The following is a 12,437-nucleotide window of genomic DNA, read 5'->3' on the forward strand; positions in this document are numbered from 1 at the left end:
CTGTATAAGCTGAATCTGAAAGCATCCAATTGAGTATCAGGAACGTACCCAAGGAAGGCGAATATTAAGGGGTAAATTCCCTGATAAACCAAGAACTGAAGATATTCAAAATAATAGTTAGTGATAATAGAAAGTGAAGGAAATGTTTATAATCAAATTTTACCGAAGAATTTGTGGAGGAACTTTTTATGATACTTATATTTCATGATGTTCGGATAGATATAGTGATTTTCTATACCTATACACCCTTGTTTTCATGGGCATACTAACTCAACTCATTCGAAACAATAAAAAACCTTCCTCTCTGGCAGCTTCTAAGAGTCCAGGTGCTGCTTTGACTCTCATCAATTTGATAAAAAACAAACTGTTGTCAAGTGAGATCTATGTCGTTTTATACCTCGATAAATCATTATAAATCTACCATTCTTCGTTTCTTCATTGTTTGCTAATTTAAAACCTCGTTTAGCACTCATGTTCCAAATAAAAACATGTGTCGTTTTTACACAATGGGCGTTGAGTCTTCAGGTGTTGAGAATTTATGTTCGTATCGGCAGGATATTTATGGGCGATGCAGGAAAAGAAGAATTGTATCGCATGTAATCTGATGAATTGGTTCGCGTCGAGGTATTTGAAGAGACGTACTGTATTTTATGATGAAAAAACCACTAGAAATTCCACTCGAATATTTTTCATTCTGCTCCATTCCCACTAATGAAATATTATATCTTCAAAACTATCAGGAAAATGAAATACTTATATTTTTAATTTTAACATACCTACTGTACCATTTTTTTGAATATATTGCTATTTATTTCTTTGAAATTCGGACACCGTATCCTCAGAATATTCATTGAAATTTAGTTCTCATAATACCCATTGCAATAAAGCTAAGAAAAGTTAATTTTGAAATTGGATTCTCTGATAATTCTAGAATATCGAAAATTTGTCAAATTTCTCTATCATTTTCAGCTGAATGATAACGAATTCTTCGACAAATTCCATTCTGTCTTTCTCTCCTGCCATTCGGGAACACGATAACTCCCGAACGTAAAATTTTAAAAAATTAAAATTTTCAGGGAAGGTTCGGATTATTAAATATTTCACTGACCACAAAACCGACAGAAGTAGATGGTTGAGAATATATATATATATAAAATAACATTTCAAGCGTCGTGTTAAGTTACGGGTTCGTCATAGAGTAATAAACATAGATAGAGGGAGTATAGGCAATTTTTACATGTCCCCAACGGCCCAACATGGTTAGATTATGTTGTCGGATTGCGATATATTTTCAAATCCACAATGCTATATCATTATAAATGTATATTATATTGAATGAAATATTTTTATTTGGGTGATTCTCAATTAAATATGCAAATTTGAATATTTGGAATCCAAAATTTCCCAAATTGTCCAATTTATGGCATGCAGAATATTTATTATTTTCTGTATCCACCTGCTGAAATCCAAGGTTTGGCAACTATTGCTCTCCTAGTGTCATCCGTAATTTCACGTCGCTTGAAGTTTGTTTTCTGAATTTCTGATATATTTAGGTATTCATCTCAATTTATTTCGAGATGATATGAAACGTTGATTCAGTGTGGGACCTAAGAAGGGCGTTCTTTGTGGAGAAACTCGCGAACTGAGTGAAATATCGTATCACTGATATGTTTCCATCTTCGCGCGCTTCATGTCAAATTTGATAGTTCATGTTGGGGACAAAATTTGTTTACAGAAAATGACATATGCTTCCTCTATCTATGTTTATTACTCTTAGAGATCCGTCATCAGAACCACTGAAAATTCAAGCAGCAATTCGAAATAAAAAAATAGTTATTTATGTATCAAGGGAGTTATGAGGGTTTTAACCACAGAGGGCAACAGATTTCAATCCCGAGGGACGTAAGTCCCGAGGGATTGTTGCGTTGCCCGAGGTGGTTAAAATCCAATAACTCACAAGATAGATAATTAATTTTATTTCATACTGCATGAAATATAAAAACCAAATTGTTTTGGTTTTCAGAACAAAACGAATTATCTTCATTGAGAATTAAGTAGGCATGGTTGCCATGGAAATGTCACTGACAACATTTTAGATATTTGTCATATCGTGTTTCTTATCATATTCAAATTTGTGAAAATGAATGCAAACTCAGAGAGAATTGAGATTTCAAGAAATTTGTTGGAAAAGGCTGAAAAAGCTCGTTCCGTACTACTACCGACAAAGTCGGAACTTAAGTACCTACAAAAAGGAATATGACAAATTTCTGCAGTGGATGGAAGTTAACCGTATGGATAGTAAAAACACGAGTGAAACTGTAATGTTGGCGTATTTTCAAGAGATGGTATCTATTCATTCTTTTAGTCTAATATGTGAATTGGTTTATTTTTCTTACAGTCTGAATTGTATAGTCCTGATTCGCTGTGGACAAAGTGGTGAATGCTAAAATTGATGATGAGAATACATGATGACATAGATGAAAGTAAATTTCACGAATTGGAAGCGTTTCTCAAACGCAAAAGTAAAGGCTATGAGCCAAAAAAGTCTCAAGTGTTTAGTCGGGAAGATATTGTCAAATATGACAACATTGAAGAGACATGGTGGATGGCGAAGTTCAACGGTGGCAGAAGGGTATTTGGCCGACAGCATGGAATTGAAAAACAAAACTGCAAGAATGTTAGCTGGCATGTCAGATGAAAGAAGGGAAACAACTTCATGTTTGAATACAGTCATCAACAGTGACAACCGTTTAATAGAAAATCCTTGCAATTCGGGTAACAACTTTAGTGGTAAATTCGACAACTGTCGGTTTGTTTTTGTGAACACTTTAGAGGGAGTTAAAGACCTATAACTGCCCTGTTTAACTCCCAAGGGAGTTATGACAATGTTTATAGTTACGGTAACTAAGCATTTATTCCTTTGTAATGTATCAGTATGAAATAAAATAATTTTTCCGTATTAATCAATTCAAAGTTCTTCTTATAACGTTTTTGTGCGGATAACGTAGTCAGAATCATAAAAAATGCAAGAAGAATGTATTAAAAAAAAATGACGTGAATTCAGGAACTTTTAATAGCTCGTTCAATCATGAGCCAATTGCGCCGTTGGAGACCACAGAATTGGCGCATGAATAAACGATCGATCTAAAGATCCTGAATCCACGTCAATGCAATTTTTTTTCTTGAAACATTTCGCTAGGTAAATCATCATTTAAAATTGCGAATCGAGGATTCATTGAATGGTTATGGTAGTATTTTCTTTGCAGAAAAATAGCCATTTCCCTTGGCCTTATATGAGAATTTTCCACCTGTATCTACATAACTCACAACTTTAAATAGTAAAAAAAAATAATACGTTACCGTTTCATGATGTTTGAGTATCTGGATGCTAATAGCCAAGTTTGTTCATTTCTTCGGTCTTCAGTGTTAATTAATTTTTCTTTGGTATATATTATTTTTTTGGTATCAAATTGATCCTGCTTCCTTCAAGTGATGTTGGTGTGGTATATTGTCCTTAAATGGTGGGATATTTTTCTTTATAATGTGTTTACTCAGCAAAACGTCTTTTAGAATTTCGTCAACTCCGTGTAATTCTGATCTGATGGGAATTCCTGTCGAAAATGGTTTTTTCAGGTGTCATTCAAACTAATATCATTTAAACATGGAGTTTGTACATTTTAGTGCTCGAAAGATCGATATAATAATACTCCAAAAGAATTTTGGTTGAGTCCGACCCTATAACACCGTGGCATGATTGGATTTGGTTAGCTGGAAGAATAACTAGCATTAGTATGTTTATTTCTATGGATTGCAATGAGAGAACTGGCATAATATCATCAGTAGTATATTGAAAATAAGAAGAAGATAATATTTATTATATAAATGAAGCAACAAAGTCTTAACAAGTGAGCGACAAAGTCATCTGAGTATAATCACGGCTTGAGTACGATGTTCATTTCAGTTTTGGCACATTTTCTGTATTTATGAAAATATTCAAACTCTCATAGCAACAACATTATTATAATCATTTTTTTTAGACGAGTTTTTCTTCGATTTTTTCTTTTATTATCCAGTACATACCTACTCGTTCTCAAATTTCTTCTTAAAATCACAAATTGTTGCTGATCATCATAACTCACCCAAATAGGCGCTATGAGTCTGATGGATTTTAATTATATTCATTTGAATTTTTCATATTGTTTTGTAATAACTGAACCTGTACTGTAATAATTACAATTCTCATAACCAACTATATTGCCTATATTTCAAGTAAAAATCCAAAAACACTAATTGGATCTTGGATCACCCTAAGTTGATTTTCTTCATCATACCTACCAAATACTCCTAACCACAACAGACAACAATCTTCGTAGGACGCGTTCCAACGAACATAACCTTAGTCCCAAAAATAACCCCACTTTTTGTACCAGTCCAGACCTCCCATCTACATTTCCAGCATAATTCCGTCGAAACACATCTAGGTTTATGCCATAATAAAAGCGGGGCAGATTAGTTGGAGGGCTAGGAACTCCACATCCATCATACAACAGATATGAATAAGTAAAACTGACGTAAAACTTTCCGGCAGCTAGCTCGGAGTCTTGAAGCTCAAATTTTAATTAGTTTTCGACTAAGTTCAAGTTGATGTGCTGGAAACTTTGGTAATATTAAAACGGAAATTAAAAGATAAGAAAATAACGACGCTGGTTGTGCTGTTACGCCAGCGCCATCTTATCGAGAACTTTAAGGGGATCGACAAGGGGTATAATTCAGATGAGGAGATGCCCAAGTCGACAGAGATTTTGACGTTTCTTTATCGATATCGACAGGATTATATTCCACTCCATTCACTTCAGAGAAATGAATGATTTTCTCTTGAAAAACTCCCTTGTTTATTAATCATATTTGTATATTTACATGAAGGAGGTAACTATGATAACTGCTTCGAAAAAAGTTCTGAATAATATTTCCAGGGATAACTTTGTATGGGGAGATGGTCCCAATCGAATCCGTGAGTTCGATACGAATTTGTAAAGTTTTTCGAAGCACTGTAATAAGGAAATAAATTATTGCAAAAAGACCAAATTTATAGATTCAATTTAAAAAAATTTTTCTTCATTGTGGGTCTTGGGCTTGTTTTATGTTCAGTTTCATCCGAAGTCTCAAAATGAAATCATTTAATATACTTAGTGAATATCTTTCGATGGAAATCTCAAGAACTTGAAATATTATTTTGAAAATCAATTATTGAACATTTGGGCGGTATTTCGGAAGAAATAATTTCCTTTCATTTCTGAATAAATAAAATGATAACTTAATTCTCATAAAATCATAATACATAATACGACACTTTCTTCAGAACACTGTAGCTTCTTCAAGCAATTACGTTTGAACTGATAAATAATAATCAGTTAAAACCTCGGTTCAAACCGTATTTTCATATTAAAATTGTAAAATTCAGGTAATTGATATTATGTCTATTTGAAAGGAAATTTTGTAAGGGTCGAATTCATCACAATTTGTGAATAAATATTAATATTTTTTTGTGTTTGCTCGATATTCATCAGAAGTATTATAGAGATTTAAAAAATATTGTGCTAAAATGCCAAAAAAAAAATATGAAGCAATAAGAGATACTGCATGAAAATTATATATTTATTATGTATTATTGCTCTAAAATATTCTTATACAGGGAGTTTCGAAATTAGACGTGAACCCTGGAGGACGTGTTATTATTTAGTGATAACCAAAAATCAAGAGATAAGAAGGAGGGCACGTACTTGTTTAAAGAATGGTGGAGGTCATTTCAAAAATAATTTATGAATACATTTTCCATTGGAATTTTCAGTTTAATTGATATAAAAATATTCAAAGCATTACTTTCATTCATTCTTTGCTTCTTTCTCCTTTCAAATTAAAATCTGCTCCAACAAAACTATAGTGCCTGCATTCTAACTGAAGCTTTTCTAGAAAATGAAGAAGGAATTTGGGAAGTTTTTAAAATAATTTTGTCATACATAAATTGCGGAATTCGAAAGTTGCAGGCAAATTGATATTAGAGATTTACTTTTTTTTTTATATACCAACTTTCAAATCATACTAATTCTCATTTAAAATTCAATACAGCATCGTTTTACTTTTTTTATACATATCATATTGTTTCCGATGAAAATAATTTAAAAATAAAAATTTAAATCAAACATGGTAGAAAAAATTGACAAGAAATGAAGTAAGGTGAGACATTTTCAAAAAAGCACAAAAACCCAAATATCTCGGATACTGTTGATTTCCGGTCATCAATAAATATCACTCAATCGACAGCAAATGAGTGGTACTAAGACCTCCCTCAAGGTTCAGGTCTAATTTGGAAATATACCTACTATACTGAAGAACCAGTATTTTTTATTTACATCTGATCCTCATGAGATACAAATATTGCCGAATATGAAATGATTGCTCTTCTTTTATTTCAGGATAGTTTCCAACGATTACCATCCAACCCTGAAACCCTCTACTCATGATCTCAAACTACGTAACTGAAGTTTTTGACATCTCTTAGCCCCCTGTGGTTAACAACCGAAAGGAACTCAAGGCATCCAAGCACGCCATGCTCCAAACATGTCGCAGATTGCCTTTTGTTTTTCAGGACCTCCTTAGGGCTGCAGGAAATACGAAGTAGAATGCGATTGTTTGGTCTGATTAATTCATCTCGAGACTGAGGCGACTACCTTACTTGATTGAAATGGAAATGGAAGATTGGATTTCGTTGTTCGAAATGCTGCAAAAGACGTCCATCAGAAAACAATCAAGAGAAAATTCAGATGCATTCCGAGGAAAGTTATTCACTTGAAGCTCGGTAATATGATTTCTTCATAATGTCCTATTTGGTATAATTTCACGTTTAGTTGAGATATCTGAAAATACTGTTGTGTCTACTGATAAGATTTTTTATAAGATAATTTTGGCGACTAGAACTTTGGATTGCCGGTAGTTTCCTTTACTTCCGTAGACGCTATTTAAGAAATGGTCATATTTTCATTTCATGTCGACCACACATTTGATGGTTTTCATTGATGGAACACTTCAACAATTAATAAATTTAAAAAAAATCCTCTGACTAACAGAAATTTAGGTTGAGAGTCGAACATACAAAACATGCTGTGATCGATAGGAAGTATAGGGAGAGATAGGTTTCGTTTTTTTAATACCTACAGTTTCCTCATGATATTTGTATTTATTGAATTCGAAAATGCTCTCAACTAACCAGAATCGACACAATGATGATGAATTAATGCAAATTCAATTGGGTACCTCCTTAAACATGATGACTCTCGAACCAAATTACCTTAGAACTTGAATATATATTTCGGGGTATCTGTGGCACTGTACCTTTGAGAAATATTGTAATTTGATGTTTCGTTCCAATAGATGTTTGTCACTGGCTGTTCTTGACATATTGGGATAATAATTATCATAATAAGTGAAAAAAATTTGCCACATTATTTCAGATAACCATACAAAGAATACCGCACTCTTTATTAGGGGAAAATTCCTCCTGTCAATTGGCTGATATGTATGCTTGGTTAATCGATCGTCTAGAGGTATGATTCGATTACCTGGCCTTTCCTCTTTGATCTTGACTTTGTTCGGGTTCGTAATAATTAAACACTTTTAATTATTTATATATATTTATAAAGCCACAATTACATTACATACACAGTAGATACGATACTGAATTTCGTCTTTAACTCGAGTGTTAATAGTAATTAAGAAGACGTGATATTCCAAGACGTTTCGAGTACGAAACGTCTTGGATTATCACGTCTTCGTCTTTAATTCTAGTTTCGGTCGTCTCGTCTTTAACTCGTTCGCGACTCATCTTAATCTAGCCCGCGAACCGTATTTACGTCGTAAGTCATAAGTTGACCAACCGAACTTACTCTTGACTCGACTTGGACTTAAACTTTCTACTGACCGCAACTTACTCGTCCAAGTCATTCCGAACAAATAACCAAAACTTATGCTATAGTCTAGTTTGAAAGATAGAGGCACTTGCAAACTCTCATTTTCCCTCCATTGCTAAACAATACAAAACGTTATCCTGGATAATTATCACTATTTTGTATTCCAGATACTTGCAATTATTCAAGTTCAATTATTGGAAGATGATTATAAAAATCACCTTAGCGACCTACAATAAAAAAATATTAATTTGCTATTCTATACCTTGTTCTACATCACATTCGCAAAAATAAACGGAGAGTATTCCCTTGAAATTAATATGCTCGAAAAATATTTTTCAATACGGAACATTTCGAACATAACCTTGAATTTCCTTTGGAAGGAACACTCCGTATATTTTTTCGAGTGTGATTTGGAAGAAGATGTTCAAAATAGGATTCGGTAACATTTTTTGATTGTAGATCGCTAAGGCGATTTTGAAATAATTGAACTTTTTTTTTAAATTTTAATTAGCTGAAACACACTATAAAATTAACCAACGGTAACAACAACAAAAAACAATACTTTTAATAGTATATCATTTAATGACTGTTCACATTTTGATTACTCAGAGTAGTGATGATTATCCAGCAGAACGTTTTGTAGTGTTCAACACTGGCGACAATTCGTTCAATTTGAGCCTAAAAATGGCGAATCATGTGGCTTAACCATAGAACATAAGAATACAATTGACTGACCTGAACTGACACTTTGTCAAAATTAAAATTATTGGCCCTGATAGTATTAGATTGTATATTTATTCAACTTAAGAATACTACAGTGCCTCGATAAAATTGGCCTTGCATTTTGAATAAATCCCAAAAATCAGGTAAACAGAGAATATAAAAAAATGCCGCCATATTTAGGCTCAGAAACCGGCAGCCAATCAAAAACGAGATCACACGTATAGCGACTGTGGTTTATTAAGTCACTGTACAAATGAGAGTTTTCAGTGGCCTCTAGCGTCAGAACTAGCCTATAGAAAAACTTTTGCCTATTGATCTTTTGAGCCTTTTAGTTTGTAATGACTTGGACCATAAAATATCAAAAATTCAGCCAATTTGACAGGAGACCACTTTTCCTAATGAAGTGTGCGGTATCCTTTGTATTGTCATCTGAAACAGCGTGAATTTTTTTCTCTAATTATGGTTATTATCCCCTTATACATCAAGAACAGCCAATGACAAACGTCTATCAGAACGAAACATCAAATTGCAATATCTCCTAAAGATGCAACGCCACAATTTCCGGCCATTTCGAACATCTCATATATTTCAATTCCTCTTAGAAGATCTCCAATCTTGATATAAGTGCTACGATTCGCCAATTAAGTTTCGGAACGTAGCTTCCAGCCTGTCTAGTCTCGAACTGTTATTACCCAGGTAAACGATAATAATAATATATTTTATTTCCTCATATTCGGCATTCGGCCGCATTCCTTATCGGTAACGTTCTGTGCTCCCGTGGGGTATTTAAATCGGTAGACGTGAGTTTCCAGTTCTGCTAACCAGATAATGTCAAACGTTCCTATTACCCTCCGCGGATTCGGGAACTTCCCTAAGATGGGGCGTTTTGTGGCATGTTTCCTTCTATCTTTGGTTCTCTTTCAAAACAAAAAAAAACGAGCAATTCCGTTGAATATTTACTATTTAGGCACCTTACTATGTTTGAAAGACATATGGAGATTGACACCGGAATTCAAAACTTATATTCTTATTCAATTAGAATTTTCCGGCGGCCCTGCTGCCGATGAATAATGCTCAAATACGATATCTTATTCTCACATCCATATGACACTGCTTACGAACGAAGAATTATTTCCTATTACACCACAATATACAAAGGCGGTAGGGTATGCAGAGTTTCAGTATTGCTTCGACAACTAATTGGGATTACAAATATGCGTTCCGTTGAAAACATTTGGCATTTAACAGTATAGAATGTAAAATCGTAGTAATTTAGCATGTGTTTTGAATGTGTTAACATCAGCTTCCAAATGATTCGAAAGCGAAGGTAGTGTTGTTTTTCGTCTTTATGAAATAGGTATATCATGATATCATTCATCTATCAATGAGAGTATTAGGAAGTAATGTTTATATGGTTGGGCTTCTATGTGTTATTTATTATACAAGCGGCTTAGTAAAGGCAGTTTCGAGATTTTTATTGCAATGAATGTTGAAAAACGGAGCGGAACAACCTTCTGTTGTTTTTAAGAATTAAAAATGAAATAAGATTATGAAATGCGACTTAAAACTGGACCAAAATGCCACCCCTCAAATAGGATCGCCTGAAACAGTCGTATTTTGATATCAATAAAAATGAATGTATTTCAACAGAAAACAATGAACCTTTTGGCTGAATCGTCAGATGTAGCTACTATGTCAAAAAAAACCTATGGAGATTGAAACCAGAATTCAGAACATATTTTTTCATTTAATCAAGGCAAATAAAGGATTTTCCAATAGTTTTATTTTGATTAAACAAAAAAGAATATATTTAGAGAGAAATCAATGGATGTTTATTTCATTATAAATAGGATGGTATGCCTTTAAAGATGGAAACCGATAACAACCAAATGACCGTTATCGTTCTTTCATGAAATTTTTCCTATGACCAATTCGTGCATTTGCGGCATATATCCTCTATAATTTCATGAATTCCATCTTTGAGGTCTTGAATCCATTGTGGAGCATTGGCATAGTCCAAAGAATAAAATCTAAAATGCCACCATTTTTGTAGCGAATTTTAATAATTCAAAAGCGTTGATGAAGCTTGGATCATTCCAATTTAAGGATTAGCGTAGTTTTTTCCTTGTCAAATGCCGAAAGATGATAGCTTCAAAAGTGACCACTGCCCAGATAGTGAGCTATTAAAAATTAAACCTCTCATTGAAAAACCCTTTATTTTACATCAGGAAATATTCTGAAAATTGTATCTGTTCATGCCGAAATATGTATAACAGGGTGTCACTAAATAAGTGCAAACATTTTCAGGAAGAAAATCCTTTTTGAAAATCGAGGAGGGTCTTTCATGTAAACATTTTTCCTTCGAAAAGTTGACAAAAATGAAAACATAAATAATGCTGTTCTTGAAATTGATGGAGAGTAGAAGGTATGGTATTTTGTGGGAATTTTCCACCAATTTGAAGATAACCTATATAATTCCTTTCAAATTTGTTATTATCTTCCAAGTGCGTGCAACTCATATTGCATTTTTTAACAGAACTTTTTACCGAAACTAAATTTCTCTATTCGAAAATATTCGTTAAAAAAAACGATTCATTTGTAAAACAATTATTTTCCTGTTGTTGTGTTCGTAAAAAGTATAATTCCTCTGTTCCTGATAAAAAACTGAAATACAACCTTTGTACATGTGCGGATCTATTGAATAAGAAATCTCAAAAATATTGTAGGTAGCGGTCACGTTTCTTTTTTAAATAAATTTATTGGTACATAATGCCCACAAAGTACCATTCCTTCAACTCATAACAATTTCATGAAAAACGAAATAAAGAAAATGTTTTCTCATTTAACGAAGCATGACTGTTTCTATTACAATAAACTATTCTATATATCTATGTAACTTTTCAAGAACCAAAAGGATATTTTTATATGAAAGACTTGTTATTTTGTATAAAGATGCACCTCTTTAAAACTTTCGTATTTATTTCGTACACTTCACAATAGTGTCGATCTAGATATCCCAATTTTCTGAGTAAAGAATTTTGTAGTTATCGCTGAATTTCAGCTAAACTATTCAATTACATAGCACACATTATATAATATGTTGAATTTGGAAAATCATTTTCAATTCATTTGTGTTCTTTCTTTAATGATCGTTTGTTGTGAAAAAAACGTATATTGAAATACTGATAAGTCATAATAAGTTAACTGATATTTATTTATATCATTACTCATTTATTATCTTTATCGGTCTTATGTCTTAGTAGCTTTCCTACTACACTGAAATTAGAACTTTTCATCATAATATTCTTTTTCAATACTGAGTGTTCTGATTTCAACATAACTTTGAAACATCCACCGTTTCCAACAGTTTAATACCCAATCCCCCATCTTAAAGCCCCCCTCGTCCCAACGAAAACTTGGCATCCATGGGCGTTAATTTGTTTTAAGTTGGCGACGTATAATTTATATCAGCGAACACCTCTCGACGCAGGAGTAGTTCATAACGTCAAAGGAAAGTTTCATTCTGTCTGGTAGACGATGACGACGAGGGAAATATATAAGGATCTTAAAAGCGCCCGCTTTCCATACTCGTTCAGGCGGAAAAGCATTCAGGCGCCCCGGAGAACTTTACTCCACGCCCATTCAGTCTCTCATTCGATGCTGGGAAGCTTTGTGAGCGACAAGACAGACTGGATTTTTTTTGTTGTTGCTCGACGAGTCAGAAGAGATATGGAAGATTAGGGAAGGGGT

At 33.4% G+C, this 12,437-nt stretch overlaps 1 long non-coding RNA gene across 1 annotated transcript in view; it reads right to left on the reverse strand.

Annotated features, from left to right (window-relative positions):
• Positions 1 to 12,437, reverse strand: part of LOC123674904 — a 46,347-nt gene that overhangs the window by 9,015 nt on the left and 24,895 nt on the right. The window contains exon 2 of the long non-coding RNA XR_006746720.1: positions 3,361 to 3,768. This is a non-coding gene — a long non-coding RNA (uncharacterized LOC123674904). The remainder of the gene's footprint in view (positions 1 to 3,360; positions 3,769 to 12,437) is intronic.

The sequence above is a fragment of the Harmonia axyridis genome, chromosome 3, assembly GCF_914767665.1.
Source record: "Harmonia axyridis chromosome 3, icHarAxyr1.1, whole genome shotgun sequence".
In the NCBI taxonomy this organism is placed as follows: domain Eukaryota; kingdom Metazoa; phylum Arthropoda; class Insecta; order Coleoptera; family Coccinellidae; genus Harmonia; species Harmonia axyridis.